The 16,399-nt window shown below is 40.0% G+C and overlaps 1 protein-coding gene across 2 annotated transcripts in view; it reads right to left on the minus strand.

The window, feature by feature from the left end:
- Nucleotides 1-5,246, minus strand: part of CD53 (CD53 molecule) — a 32,215-nt gene extending 26,969 nt beyond the window's left edge. The window contains exons 1-2 of one of the 2 annotated variants that reach the window (XM_011948053.1): nucleotides 5,174-5,246; nucleotides 3,186-3,278 (exon numbers count right to left, since the gene is read on the minus strand). The gene's annotated coding sequence lies outside the window, so the exon portion shown is untranslated. Of the gene's footprint in view, nucleotides 1-3,185; nucleotides 3,360-5,173 lie in introns of those variants that run through there. The other variant, XM_011948052.1, reaches the window with a different exon arrangement.
- Between the last annotated feature and the right edge of the window lie 11,153 nt (nucleotides 5,247-16,399).

Below are 16,399 nucleotides of genomic sequence, written 5' to 3' on the forward strand. Positions count from 1 at the left end.
GTATGTTTATTGCAGCACTATTCACAATAGCAAAGACTTGGAACCAACCCAAATGTCCATCAGTGATAGACTGAATTAAGACAATGTGGCACGCATACACCATGTAATACTATGCAGCCATAAAAAAGGATGAGTTCATGTCCTTTGTAGGGACATGGATGAAGCTGGAAACCACCATTCTCAGCAAACTATCGCAAGGACAGAAAACCAAACACTGCATATTCTCACTCATAGGTGGGAAGTGACCAATGAGAACACTTAGACACAGGAAGGGGAACGTGACACACAGGGGCCTGTTGTGGGGAGGCAGGAGGGGGGAGGGATAGTATTAGGAGATATACCTAATGTAAATGACAAGTTAATGGGTGCAGCACATCAACATGGCACATGTATACATATGTAACAAACCTGCACATTGTGCACATGTACCCTAGAACTTAAAGTATATTTTTTTAAGAAAAGAAATTCTGCTGTGTGTTTATGAAATGGATAATGAAAAGAGAGCACTCACCTCTAACTCTCAGCATAGAGATTCCTGGCCTTTACTCTGAGTGGTCATTCACTGGCTTTGCAAAGGCATGTCTTCTCTTTCCCAGAACCTACCTCCAGTCAGCCTTCCCAAACTGGCCACCCAACCTCCACCTCAATCCTTCCCTCCTCTGCCCCAGCAGCCATGCTGTCCTGCTCTGCACAGCTGTCTGGTTTCTCTGGGTTACTTTGCTTCAGTGCCCTGCACCTGCAGTGGCAGATGGGTCCTGGGAGCTTCCTGACGACAGGTGCCCAGTCTCTAGGGCCCAGGGTGATTTACACATAGTGGATGCTTGCTCAGTACAAGAAGTGCCCTGGGCTGACTAATCTAGGAACGCAAAACAAACCACTATAACTGAATCAGTGCAGTACTTCCTGGAACAGAAGCTAAGCTGAAAACAATGGCTGTAACCTCACAAGAAGCTCCACCCTTCCTTCTGCTCTAAGTGAAAATCTAGGTTGAGGAGGGAAAAACCTGCTTCTTCTGCCTCATTTCAACCCCACATCCCATCAATTCTGTCATGTGAACATGGTGGGCATAGCCCCACCCAGAGCTGGACCTAGGACTTGCCTGGTCAGCGATCTTACCCTCCACTTTCTGGTGCCAAGTAGGAGAAAGGACTTTCCACTTCATGTGACTCTGTAAACATGGTGTGTTATACTGCAGTCTCACTTGCTCGCTCTCATTTCTAACATGCCTGGAGGTACACACTTCTTTGAATTTGAATATACAGCACCCTTGGTCTAGAATGTCTCCATAGCAAACCCATACTTCTGTGAAAGTGAACCCACCAGTCACCTCTCCGGGGATTCTTTGGCACACTCCTAACTCCTCCTACAGTTTGTGCACATTCTCCATCTATTATAGAAAAGAGCACATTGCACTGTATTTGTATACTGCTGTGATTGTAGTCCACAATAAACAGTACAACTCCTTTCAGATGATAATCTTCTCTGTTATCCTGTATCTCCAGCACCAAGTGCCATATCTGGCCATGGGGTAGGAGTGGGAAAGGAGAACTGCAGTCCGAGGGCCTCTGTGCAGTCAGGGGTCAATCAGAGGGCACAAAAAACGAAGGACCAACAGACTTCGTGCTTTGCAGTTTGTGCCTCTTGTCAGTGAACAAAGGTGAGGTCACTTAGGTGGTGGTAACCATAGCTGTGAAGGCATGGACTCGGAATCGTTCCTCATGAATATAAAGGTACCCAATCCTTTCATTTAAAAGTTAAATGTTCTTAACTGGCCCACACAGGAAACATCACAGGAAGTAATGTTTCAGTTCAGTCTTTGCTCCCATTCAACCACAATTTCAAAATAGTACAGATTCTCCTCAAGATTGAGAAAGCAAAACCTCTTTGTTTATCCAGCAGCTAGGAGTCTGCTTTTTCTCAGCTTTCTTCCAAAGCACATGCATAGTATGGTATCTCTTATCTCCCATGGGAGTTCCTTAAGAGTAGGACTGTTTGCTAGATAAACATTCTCCTTCTACCTTTTCATCTTCGCTCCCCCACAATCCCCAAAGCACAGTGCCTGGCCTCAGGAGGCACCTAACACTTGATTATTAAGTGTTTTTTCTTCTAAAAGCCACTTTTAGTGTCTTCTAAAAGTGTTTTAGAAGACTGCTTTTTATTTTTTAATTCAAGGCTCAATAAGCTCTGAGGTGTTTTGGGAATCTAGAGCCCTCTCCCCTGTCCCCACCCCTCTTGGAAATCTAGAGCCCTCTGCCCTGTTCCCAACCCTCATTCTTAGATGGGTGGGTATAGTCAAAGAGAACTTTCTCCTTTCTGCTCCAGGGCATAATCAAGTGAAATTCTCACAGGTCTTGGAAGAAGAAAGCTCTTATATAGAGTTTCCTATGGTGGTCACACAGAGTCAGGACCAAAGCTCTGCTATCACTTTGCTGAGTTCACGCAACCTCAGTCATTAGTTACAGCACATGATTGGAAATTACTGCAGTATCAAGTTTTGGGGATTGCATTTATACGTGCATCAGTGGTCACGTTTTGTACACCAAGGATAATCTGGAGAAATGCTGAGGATCACAATGCGCTTCCTGCTCCTTAAAAGCCAACAATCTACTCGTCCTTTAGAGATGTCTAGCTTTCACCTTTTAAAATACAGTTACTGAGCACATCCTGGTGTTTTGATTTTTAGCCACCTTTCTATTTAGTGGCTTTGAAGAGTCACTAACTTAACTTTTGAAAATTTCTCAAATGAAAAAGAACTGTGTCTTCTAGCTGTCTTTCTAAAGACGGCTCTGGCTGTGGGTTCTTTCTTCACTTTAAAATCACAAGGCCAATTTTCTGAAAACCAGAGCACATAGGAAATCTCCCCAATGTCATCTCGCAGAGAAAGCTCCAGGCATCAGGAATTACTACACAGAGTAATTCAAGCTCTGTAGCAATTAAGGCTTGTGAATGCCTCAACTCAGAGATTTAGATAACAAGAACTTGATTAAGTAAAAGTATTTCTGGCCTGATTGCCTTTGGGGATGTTACTAGTATCTTGCTAATCTGTTTTACTTTGTGCACTAAATATTTGCCAAAGAGAAGTTGCAGGAGATTTTATGGTTACTAACGAGGTATATGGAGACCCCTAAAAATACGCCCTACCCCACATTAGACAGCAAACCAGGTTAAAATGTCATCAACCTTACCTTTTCCAGACACCGTTCCTCAGTCCTTTAGGCAGAATTTAGTGATTATCCTTGAGGTGGCTGAGACAAGGCTGGTAACACGGATATCCAGGGCTATTTGTGTAAAAGGAGAAGTGAAGGGCGAAAAAATATGATCGTGCTGTGACGACAGGAAGCCCAGATGAGAAGAAGGAGGAAGTGAGGCTGAGTCCGCCCTCTTACGCCTCAGAGATTCAGTCCTTCCCCAGTGGCTTTTTAGAAACTTCCGCCCACAGCCCACCCTAAACTAGTTTCGTGAAACAAAGGAAAACTTCATAACCAAGTTGGTTCAGGCACAGATATCTGAGCAGTGGTGGATTCTAGGGTAATTTTGGCGATGATTTTTGCTTAGAAAAGCACAGTGCTTCTCAATCAAGGTGGCATCTCAGAATTAACTGTTTATTTGTTCAAAAATAAGCATGCCTGGCCCCACCACCAGTTTCCCATTCAGGTAGACAGACTGGAGGGGAACACAAGAAACAATATTTCTAAACATTTTCTAGGCCTGAGACTTTGGAATGTCTTTCTGAAGATTCTCTGCTCCCTCCTCACACTCCCTGTCTGGCTTCAGCCAGTCTCTAGACTTCAGTTAATTGGACACCATTTGCAGACTTCTCTGTCTCAAGAGCAAGATTGTCTTAAGGTGAGTCCTCAAGGCATAATCCCAGGGGCACTGGTAGAAATGATTTGGTTAGTACAGGAAACACCACATTTGGAGCCAAAGATCTGAGTTTCAGTTCCAGCTTTATCTCTTTTAGCTGTGAGATCTTAAGCAAGTCTCAATCTGTCAGCCTCAGTTTATTAATGGTAGCATCTAATAATAATCCTACTAGTTACTGTTACATCCTTATTTATATACAAGAAAACAGGGGCTCAAAGAGGTTAGAAAATTTGCCCAAGCTCATACAACTAAGACATGTCAGAGCTAGGATTCAAATTAAAGGTCACAGAGAATGCCTTTTGAGAAACACTGTGATTGATGTATTGTGAAAAATGTGTTTCTACTTTCACTATGCTGCATCACTGGAATTTTCTTAGATTGGGTCAAAGGAGTAGGTGACAACCCAAATGTGTCACTAGCTAACTGTGAAACTTGGAAGCAATCACTGAGCCCCAGTGTTTTCATCTTATAAATGAACAGATAGATGACACTCTTTGTGATGCTGACTTGGAAGCATGCCTCTGGGAAAGCTAGCTCTCTCCCGCTTCCTTCACCCTGAGACATTCAGATCCAGAGTAATCTCCAGCCAGGACTGTCTTATGGAGAAAACTGAGTTAAACGAAGGTAAAAAGGTATTTACTGCAGAGCTTGTCAGTCCTTAATATTCTCTAAGCAGGGGAAATAATATACAGATTTCCCCAAACTTATCTGAGCATCAACTCCGTGTGTGTGTGTATGTGTGTGTGTGTATGTGTGTGTGGTTAGGGAACAATTTTTTCAGTATGACTACACTTTAGGGAATGCTATTAAAAACTTTCTGCTCCTCAGCTGGAATTACTGTCCCTCACTCAGGGCTGCTGCCATGCTGACAGATCCCTGAAGTGGTGGGGCTGAGGAGAGGTTTCTGGCTGAACTCATATTTTCCTAGTTATCTTACCCATTCTGATGACTCTAATTACTATCTGTCTGTTCCAAAGACTCACAAATCTATATGGATGCCATGATCTCTCATTTGAGCTCCACTCTCTCCCAGGCACCTCAAATCCAATATCCAAATTCAGTTTGATGAACTTGGCATCCCCACACTCAAGCCTGCTCCTCCCACCATGTCCACCATCTAGGAAAGACCTGACTGGCCTTTCAGCCACATTCATGAGAAACCACGTATCTTCTTAAGCTACTCTCTCTCCCACACCACCACCTATTGTCAACCACCAAGTCCTGTCAACTATGCTCTTGCCTAAATATTTCTCAAACCAGACCACCTGTTTCCAACCCCATAGACATTACATTAGTCTTTATCTCTTACCTGTGTTACAGGATGCCAGTCTCCTTCAAGACCAGCTTGGATGTTTCTTCACTCTGTCCTCAGGAAGAAGGGAGGAGAGCCTTCTAAAATGCAAATTTAATCACATGACTCCCCAGCTTAAAACTCTCAGCTGGCTGTTTCTTCCCTGGCCCCACCTCGGAGATCTCCTCACACTGGATAACACTGGATGTGGAATTCCTTTGAGTTGCTTAAACAAATCAATCTAGTCTGTCTCACGCGTTCTCTCTAGAATATCCTCTCACCTGTTCACCTAATTCCTTACTCATCCTCCATCATAGCACTAGAAAGCCCTCCAGGCAGGGCCAGTTACTCCTGCTCTCTGCTCCCATTGCCCACAGGCATCCCTCCACCCTCTGTCATTCCATGTTTTTCAGTTTTCCCCCACTAGACTCAAAGCTCTGTAGGTTCTGTGTTACTGTGTGTATGTTAGGTGATCTTGCTTATGACTGTATTTTTAGTGCCTGGTATTGGGTCTGGCACATAAGAGGTGTTCTATAAATATTTGAATAGTTTCAGGTAATGTGAGGCCTGAAAGTTAGGGGAACCAGAATTTTGGGACAGGCAGAGAGAGTAAGGGGAAGAAAGAGATAGGTAGACTGAACGTCTGCAGAGGCAGAAGTGATAAATAAGGGGGAATCTTAGGAATATCAGGAAGACTATCTCAAGACAAATTGTTCACAGCAAAATAGATGACCATTTTAATGGAGAACATTATTCCTTGAATGTGCCTCTTTCCATCATTTCACTGGGAAGAGTTGTTCAAAGTGCCGGACAACTAGAGGTGGCTGTTTCCTGGGATTAGGGCTTTGGTAGAGAACAGCATGCCCACTTATACCCATATCTATAAGATTTTATTGAGAATTAATTCTGTTTCTGACCATCAAATATTTAGAATTTATTTGGAGGGACAAGAACAAAAACAAATGGAGAATAAGACAATGTCAGGGAACTCCATGTTATTGAATAACCCAAAAGAATGCTCAAAAACTTTGAAAAAACTAAATTAGAAAAGGTATTTAACAGAAGCTCAGACTCATGGCTTGATCTTCTCAATACAGGGTATATTGATCACCATCACAGATGATCATAGAACCCAAGAGTTTAGGAAACTTGAACTTGGCCAGACGAATAGTGGGAATACAAATTATGAGTACTCCACTCTTATGCAGTCGTACTGGCCAAAATACATTCTGAATAGACAAAACCTCTTATGGACATTGTGAATTGAGTCCCCATTTAGACCTTTTTCAAAAGCCTTCTAAGTGAGTAGTTCTAACTGTTTTATTATTGGAAGATAATCACTGTTGAAATATAAGAATACAGATAGAACTTCCAAGTTTATTTCAGAGTTATTTAAGTACATAAGGATATTAGAGTTTAGGAGGCATAGATTTTGTGAGAATTATAAGATTGGAAACTTCAAATGAGAGATTAAAATTAACTAGTAGTACATTGGATTTTGTTTATGGGCTCTAAGAGTAAAGTTTTGAAGAAAATGCAATAGAACATCATTCTTAACTTTCATTTTAGGTTCAAATGTACATTTGCAGGTTTATTATATAGGTAAATTGCGTGTGACACGGTTTTGGTGTACAGATTATTTCATCACCCAGGTGATAAATGTGGTGACCGATAGGTAGTTTTTTTATCCTCTCCCTCCTTCCTTGCTCCACCCTCAAGTAGGCCCTAGTGTCTGTTGTTCCCTTCTTCGCGCCCATGTGTACTCAGTGTTGAGCTCCCATTTATAAGTGAGAATATGTGATATTTGGTTTTCTGTTCCTGCATTAAATTTTTTAGGATAAGGCCTTCTATCTGCATCCATGTTGCTGCAAAAAACATCATCTCATTCTTTCTTATGACTGAATAGTATTCCATGGCATATATGTACCACATTTTCTTTATCCAGTCTATCATTGATGGTCATTTAGATTGATTCCATGTCTTTGTTATTGTAAAGTGTGCTATGATGAACATACACATGTATGTGTCTTTATGATAGAACAATTTATGTTTCTTTAGATATGTACCCAGTAATAGGATTGCTGGGACAAAAGGCAGTTCTGTTTTATGTTCTTTGAGAAATTTGCAACTGTTTTCCACACTGGCTAAACTAATTTATATTCCCACCAACAGTGTATAAGCATTCTCTTTACTCTGAAACCTCGCCAACACCTGGGTTTTTTTTGGCTTTTTAATAATAGGCATTTTGACTGGTGTGAGATGGTATCTCATTGTGGTTTTGATTTGCATTTCTCTAATAATTAGTGATGCTGGGTATTTTTTCATATGCCTGTTAGCTACATGTGTGACTTCTTTTGACAAATGTCTATTCGTGTCCTTTGCCCACTTTTTAATGGAGTTGTTTAGTTTTTACTTGTTAATTAGTTTAACTTTCTTATAGATTTGAATATTAGACCTTTGTCAGGTACATAGTTTGCAGATATTTCCTCCCATGCTCTAGGTTGTCTGTTTACTCTGTTGATAGTTTCCCTTTCTGTTCAGAAGCTCTTTGGTTTAATTAGGTCTTATTTATCAATTTTTGTTTTTGTCACAATTGCTTTTGACATCTTCATCATGAAGTCCTTACCGGGGCCTTTGTCCAGAATGATATTTCTTAGGTTATTTCCCAGGGTTTTTAAAATTTTAGGTTTCCGATTTAAAATTTAATCCATCTTGAGTTGATTTTGGTATATGGTATAAGGAAGGGGTCCAGTTTCAATCTTCTGCACATGGATAGCCAGTTAGCCCAGTACCATTTATTGAATATGGAGACCTTTCCATATTGCTTGTTTTTGTCAGTTTTGTTGACGATCAGATGGTTATAGGTGTGCAGCATTATTTCTGGGCTCTCTGTTTGGTTCCATTGGTCTATGTGTCTGTTTTTGTATCAGAACCATGCTGTTTTGGTTATGATAGCCTTGTTGTGTAGTTCAAAGTCAGGTAACATGATGCTTCCAGCTTTGTTCTTTTTGCTTAGGATTATCTTGGCTATTTGGGCTTGTTTTTAGCTCCAGATGAATTTTAAAATAGTTTTTTTCTAGTCCTGTGAAAAATAGTGTTGGTAGTTTGATAGGAATAGCATAGAATCTGCAAATTGCTTTGGGCAGTATGATCATTTTAACAATATTGACTCTTCCAGTTTATGAGCATGGAATGTTTCCCATTTGTTTCCATCATCTCTAATTTCTTTGAGCAATGTTTTGTAATTCTTATTGCAGAGATCTTTCACCTCCCTGGTTAACTGTATTCCTAGGTACTGTATTCATTTTGTGGTGTTTGTGAATAGGGTTGCATTCTTGATTTGGTTCGCAGCTTGGAAGTTGTTGATGTATATAAATGATACTGATTTTTGTACATTGGTTTTATATATGTTGAAACTTTACTGAAGTTTTTTATCAGATCTAGGAGCTTTTGAGCAGAGACTATGGGGTTTTCTAGGTATAGAAGCATATTGTTGGCAAAAAAGGATAGTTTGACTTTCTCTCTTCCTATTTGGATGGCTTTTATTTTTTTCTCTTGCCCAATGGCTCTGGTTGGGACTTCCAGTACTATTTGAATAGGAGTGATGAGAGTGGGCATCCTTGTCTTGTTAAAGTTCTCAAGGGGAATGCTTCCAGCTTTTGCCCGTTCAGTATGATGTTGGTTGTGGGTTTGTCATAGACGGCTCTTATTATTTTTAGGTATGTCCCTTCAATGCCTAGCTTGTTGAGGGTTTGTAACATGAAGGGATGTTGAATTTTATCAATAGCCTTTTCTGTATCTATTGAGGTAATTCTGTGGTTTTTGTTTTCAGTTCTATTTATGTGATGAATTGCATTTATTGATTTGTGTATGTTGAACTAACCTTGCAACCAAGGGTTAAAGCCTATTTAATCATGGTGGATTAGCTCTTTGATGTTCTGCTGCATTCAATTTGCTCGCATTTTGTAGAAGATCTTTGTGTCTCTGTTAATTAGGGATATTGGCCTGAAATTTTCTTTTTTGGTTTTTGTTTCTGCCAGGTTTTGGTATTAGGATGATGCTGGTCTCATACAAGTAGTTAGAGTGGAGACCCTCCTCCTGAATTTTTTGGAATGGTTTCAGTAGGAATGGTACCAGCTCTTCTTTATACATCTGGTAGAATTTGGCCATAAATTCATCTGGTCTTGTGCATTTTCTGGTTGATAGGATTTTTATTACTGATTTAATTTTGGAACCTCTTATTGGTCTGTCCAGGCATTCAATTGCCTCCTGGTTCAAATATGGGAGGGTGTATGTTTCCAAGAATTTATCAGTTTCTTCTAGGTTTTCTAGTTTGAGTGCATAGAATTGTTCATAGTAGTCTCTAAGAGTTTCTGTATTTCTGTGGAGTCATTGGTAATGTCTCTTTTGTCATTTCTGATTGTGTTTATTTGTATCTTCTCTCTTTTTTTATTTATCAGTCTAGCAAGCAGTCTGTCAATCTTATTTATCCTTTCAAATAACCAGCCTTTTGATTTGTTGATCTTTTGTATGGTTTTTTTGCATCTTAATTTTCTTCAGTTCAACTCTGATTTTGGTTATTCCTTGTCTTCTGCTAGCTTTGGGGTTGCTTCACTCTTGTTTTTCTAATTCCTTCAGGTATGATGTTAGGCTGTTAATTTGTGATCTTTCTACCTTTTTGATGTGGGCATTTAGTGCTATAAGCTTTCCTCTTAATACTGCTTTAGCTGCTTCCGAGAGATTCTAGTATAGTGTGTCTTTGTTCCCATTAGTTTCAAAGCATTACTTGATTTACGCTTTAATTTCATAATTTACCCAAAAGTCATTCAGGAGCAGGTTGTTTAATTTCCATGTAGTTGTGTAATTTTGAGTGATTTTCTTCATACTGATTTCTATTTTTATTGCACTGTGGTCTGAGAGTGTGTTTGGCAAGATTTTGGTCTTTTTAAATTTGCTGAGGGTTGTTTTATGAACAACTGTAATGAGACAAATGTATATTCTTTTGGTTTTGTGTGGAGAGTTCTGTAGATGTTGTTTAGGCCCATTTCGTCAAGTGTCAGGTTCAGGTCCCAAATATCTTTGTTAGTTTTCTATCTCAATGATAGTGTTGAAGTCTCCCACTAATATTGTGTGTTTGTCTAAGTCTCTTTGTGGGTCTCTAAGAACTTGCTGTATGAATCTGGGCGCTCCTGTGTTGGGTGCATATGTATTTAGGATAGCTATGTCTTCTTGTTGAATTGAACCTTTTACCATTATGTAACCCTCTTTGTTGTTTTTGATCTTTGTTGGTTTAAAGTCTGTTTTGCCTGAAATTAGAATAGTAACTCCTACTTTTTTCTGTTTTCTGTTTGCTTGATAGATTTTTCTCCACTTCTTTACTTTGAGTCTGTGGATGTCATTGCATGTCAGATGGTCCTCTTGAAGACTACATACAGTTGGATCTTGCTTCTTTATCCAACTTGCTACTCTGTGCCTTTTAATTGAGGCATTTTGTCTGTTTACTTCCAAGGTTAATATTGATATGTGAAGATTTGATCCTGCTGTCATGTTGTTAGCTGGTTATGCAGACCTGTTTGTGTGGTTACTTTATAGTGTTAATGGTCTCTGTGCTTAAATGTGTTTTTGTGTTGGGCTGGTAACAGTCTTTCATTTCCATATTTAGCACTCCTATAAGGGCCCCTTGTAAGGCAGGACTAGTGGTAATGAATTCCCTTGGCATTTGCTTCTCTGAAAGTGGTCTTATTTCTCCTTTGCTCGTGAAGTTTAGTTTAGCTAGATATGAAATTATTGGTTGAAATTTCTTTTCTTTACAGATGCTAAATATAGCCCCCAATGTCTTATGGCTTATAGGGTGTGGGGAAAAGAAAGATAGATCAGACTATTACTGTGTCTATATAAAAGAAGTAGACATAAGAGACTCCATTTTGTTCTGTATTTGAGATGCTGTTAATCTGTGACCCTACTCCCAACCTTGTCCTTGCAAGAGACATGTGCTATGGTGACTCAAGGTTTAAAGGATTTTGGGCTGTGCAGGCTGTGCTTTGTTAAACAAGTGCCTGAAGGCAGCTGCTGGTTAAAAGTCATCACTATTCTCTTAATCTCAAGTACCCAGGGATACGCACACTGCCAAAGGTCGCAGGGACCTCTGCCTAGGAAAGCTAGGTATTGTCCAAGGTTTCTCCCCACGTGATGGTCTGAAATATGGCCTCGTGGGAAGGAAAAGACCTGATCGTCCCCCAGCCTGACACTCGTGAAGGGTCTGTGCTGAGGAGGACTAGTACAAGAGGAAAGAAGGCCTCTTGGCGGTTGTTGGCAGTTGAGATAGAGAAAAGCATCTGTCTCCTGCCTGTCCCTGGGCAATGGAACATCTCGGTATAAAACCTGATTGTAGGCCGGGCGCAGCCTGTAATCCCAGCACTTTGGGAGGCCGAGGCGGGCAGATCACGAGGTCAGGAGATCGAGACCATCCTGGCTAACACAGTGAAACCCCGTCTCTACTAAAAAAATACAAAAAAACTAGCCGGGCGAAGTGGCGGGCGCCTGTAGTCCCAGCTACTCGGGAGGCTGAGGCAGGAGAATGGCGTAAACCCAGGAGGCAGAGCTTGCAGTGAGCTGAGATCCGGCCACTGCACTCCAGTCTGGGCGACAGAGTGAGACTCCATCTCAAAAAAAAAAAAAAAAAAAAACCCCTGATTGTGTATTCTGTTTACTGAGAAAGGAGAAAACCGCCTTAGGGTGAAAGGCGGGCCTTGCTAGCGCAATGCTGCTGTTTATGCACTAAAAAGGTTTATGGAGATGTTTACATATGCATATCAAGGCACAGCACTTTTCCTTAAACTTATTCATGTCACAGAGATCTTTATTCATGTACCTTACTGCTGACTTTCTCCCTACAATGATCCTATTATCCTGCCACTTCCTTTTCTTTAAGATGGTAAAGATAATTATCAATAAATACTAAGGGAACTCAGAGTGCCAGTGTGGGTCCTCTGTAAGCTGAGCACTGGTCCCCTGGGCCCACTTTTTCTTTCTCTATACTTTGTCTCTGTGTCTCATTTCTTTTCTCAAGTCTCTCGTTCCACCTAACGAGAAATGCCCACAGGTATGGAGGGGCAGGCCACCCCTTCAATAGGGTTTCTGCTGAAAGGTCTGCTATTAGGCTGATGGAATTCCCTTTGTAGGTGTCTCCTCCCTTCTCTTTAGCTGCCTTTAACATTTTTTCTTTCATTTCATTCTTTGAGAATCTGATTACTTTGTGACTTGGGGATGATCATCTTATATAGTATCTCACAAGAGTTCTCTACATTTCCTGAATTTAAATGTTTTTCTCTCTAGCAAGGTTGGGAAAACTTTAATAGATAGTGTCTTCAAATATGTCTTTCAGCTTGCTTGTCTTCTCTGCCTCTCTTTCAGGGTTGCCAGTGAGTCATACATTGATCTCTTCACATAATCCCATATTTCTCAGAGGTTTTGTTCATTCTTCCTTATTGTTTTTTCTTTATTTTTGTCTGACTGAGTTAGTTTGGAGAACTAGTCTTCAAGCTCTGAGACTGTTTCCTCAGCTTGGTTGATTTTTTTGTTAATACGTGCATTGTATTATGAGATTCTTGAAATGAATTTTTCAGCTTTATCAGATCAATTTGGTTCTTTCTTAAAATAGCTATTTCATCTTTCATCTTCTGCATCATTGTATTGTATTCCTTAGATTCCTTAGATTGAGTTTAGACTTTCTCTTGTCAATGATCTTTGTTCCTATCCATATTCTGAATCCTCTTCCTGTCATTTCATCCATTTCAGCCTGGTTAAAAGCCGTTTCTGGGAAACTAATATGGTTGTTTGGAGGTAAGAAGACATTCTGGCTTTTTGAATTGCTGGAGTCCTTGCAATGGTTTTTTTCGCATCTGTGTGGGCTGATGATCCCTCAGTCTTTGAAGATGCTGTACTTTGGATTTTTTTTTTTTTTTTTGGCTTTTATCTTCTTTGATGCCCTTGGGGATTTGACTGTAACATGAGGTGGGTTCAGTCGACTGGATTCATATCTGGAAAGTTTTATAGGGTGAAGGCTTAGCTCAGCACTTCTGATCTGCATGCTCTAACTCTGGGGGCTGGTACTCAGCCTCTGGCTTTGTTCTCCAAATCTCTCAGGGATGGGAACCTGCTACACTGGTGGGCCCAAAGTGTTGCTAGTGTACTGGCCACAACACTCCAATGGGTGGTTCTAGCCAAAGTGTTTTATCAGGATCTATGTTCACTCATGTATGCCAGCAGCCATGACAGCGTGGTGGAATCAACCAGCACATTTCCCAGCCTCCATATGTTCTGGAGTCTTTTCTATGGATCTCCTCCCAGTATCTGCAGATCACAGGATGACAGACAGAGGCTGCAGTAGAATCACTCAGGGACTCCTAGAACAGAGAAGATGGAGCAGCGGAAATAGCAACTAAGCTCAGTGCCAGAACATCATCTTCAGTAAAAAAATGTATCATATAATTTCATTTCTATTATTACTTTGTCTTAGAAATAAGCAAAAGTGCTTAAAAATTCTAATATTTGCCTTCATATAATCTGGATATTTCTGGAGTTAAAAAAAAAATTCATTGGCTGTGGGACAATAAATGGTTTTTCAAAACTCCAGAAACATTATATGGAATGGACAAATACTGGAAGTATTCCCCTTGAAAAACAGCACAAGACAAAGATGTCCTCTATCACCACTCTTATTCAACATAGTATTGGAATTCCTAGCCAAAGCAATCTGGCAAGAGAAATAAATAAACGGCATCCAAATAGGAAGAAAGGATGTCAAACCATCTCTGCAGATTACATGATTCTATATCTAGAAAACCCCATGGTCTTAGCCCAAAAGCTCCTCAAGCTGATAAACAACTTTAGCAAAGTCGTACAATACAAAAATCATTAGCATTCTTATACACCAACAACAGCCAAACAAGAAAGGAAATTCCATTCATAATCACCACAAAATGAATAAAATATCTAGTAATCTAGAGTATAACTACTCAGGGAGGTGAAAGATCTCTACAATGAGAATTACAAAACACTGCTCAAAGAAATCAGAAAAGACACAAACAAATGGAAAAACACCCCATGCTCATAAATAGGAAGAATCAATATCATTAAAATGGCTATACTGCCCAAAGCAATTTACAGATTCAGTGCTATTCCTATCAAATTACCAATGTCATTCTTTATAAAACTAGAAAAATCCATTTCAAAATTTTTAAAATTCATATAGAACAAAAAAGGAGCCCAAATAGCCTAGACAATCCTAAGCAAAAGGAACAAAGCTGGAGGCATCACGTTGTTCACCTTCAAAGTATACTATAAGGCTATAGTAACCAAAACAGCATGGTACTGATACAAAAACAGACACATAGACCAATGGAACAGGATAGAGAGCCCAGAAATAAGATCATACATATACAACCATCTGATCTTCAACAAAGCTGACATAAACAAGCAATGCGGGAAGACCCTGTATTCAATAAATAGTACTGGGCTAGCTGGCTATCCATATGCAGAAGATTGAAACTGGACTCCTTCCTTACACCATATACAAAAATCAACTCAAGATGGATGAAATATTTAAATATAAAACATAAAACTTTATAAAACCCTGAGAGATAACCTAGAAAATACCATCCAGAACATTGGAATGGGCAAGATTTCATGACAAAGACACCAAAAGCAATTATGACAAAGGCAAAAATTGACAATTGGGACCTGATTAAGAGCTAAACTTAAGAACTTCTGCACAGCAAAAGAAACAGTCAACAGAGTAAACAGACAATCTACAGAATGGGAAAAAATATCTGCAAACTATGCATCTGACAAAGGCCTAATATCCAGAATCTATAAGGAACTTAAACAAATTTACAAGAGAAAAACAACCCAATAAAAAAGTGGGCAAATGACATGAACAAACACTTCTCTAAAGAAAACATACATGTTGCCCAACAGGCACACGAAAAAAATCTCAATATCCTTGATCATTGGAGAAATGCAAATCAAAACCACAATGAGATAGTATCTCACACCAGTCAGAATGGCTATTATTAAGAAGTCAAAAAAAACAATAGATGCTGATAAGGCTGCACAGAAAAGGGTATGCTTATACACTGTTGGTGGGAGAGTAAATTATTAGTTTAACTATTGTGAAAAGCAGTATGGCAATTCCTCAAAGAGCTAAAACCAGAACTACCATTCAACCCAGCAGTCCCATTACTGGGTATATACCCAGAGGAATATAAATCATTCTGCCATAAAGACACATGCATGCAAATGTTAATTGCAGCACTATGCGTAAGAGCAATGACATGGAATCAACATAAATGCCCATCAGTGACAGATTGGATAAAGAAAATGTGTTACAAACATACCATGGAATACTATGCAGCCATAAAAAAGAATAAGATTATGTCTTTTGTGGGAACATGGATGGAGCTGGAGGCTTTTATCCTAGACAAACTAATGCAGGAACAGAAAACAAAATACTGCATGTTCTCACTTGTAAGTGGGAGCTAAATGATAGGAGCTTATGAACACAAAGAAGGAAACAACAGCCCCTGGGACTACTTGAGGGTGGAGTGTGGGAGGAGGGAGAGAAGCAGAAAAGATAACTATTGGGTATTGGGCTTAATACCTGGGTGATGAAATGATATGTACAACAAACCCCCGTGACATGTATTTATCTATGTAACAAAACTCCACATATACCCCCAAACCTAAAATAAATGTTAAAAAAATTATATTAAATATGAATTAAAATCTGGGTTTCAGACATTGGGTATGTATTGTCAAGAGCCCATATCATTACTAGGGTCTAATTCAAGTTATGCGTAATATGTCACAGATTACATAAAAAGTACCAAACTATTTGGCAGTCGGGCATCTGGGACAATGGTACCAGCATGCAGCTACCATGGATGCAAGCTTTCCAATCTGTATCACATTGGATTAAGCCCCAAAGATAAGGCAGTATTTTTTTTTCTTTTCTGGAGACAGAGTCTCACTCTGTTGCCCAGGCTGGAGTGTAGTGGTGCAATCTTGGCTCATTGCAAACTCTGCCTCCTGGGTTCATGCCATTCTCCTGCCTTAGCCTCCTGAGTAGCTGGGACTGCAGGTGCCCGCCACCACGCCTGGCTAATTTTTTTTTTATTTTTAGTAGAGATGGGGTTTCACCGTGTTAGCCAGGATGGTCTCGAGCTCCTGACCTCATGATCCACC

This window comes from Colobus angolensis, unplaced genomic scaffold (assembly GCF_000951035.1).
Source record: "Colobus angolensis palliatus isolate OR3802 unplaced genomic scaffold, Cang.pa_1.0 Scaffold273, whole genome shotgun sequence".
Classification (NCBI taxonomy): domain Eukaryota; kingdom Metazoa; phylum Chordata; class Mammalia; order Primates; family Cercopithecidae; genus Colobus; species Colobus angolensis.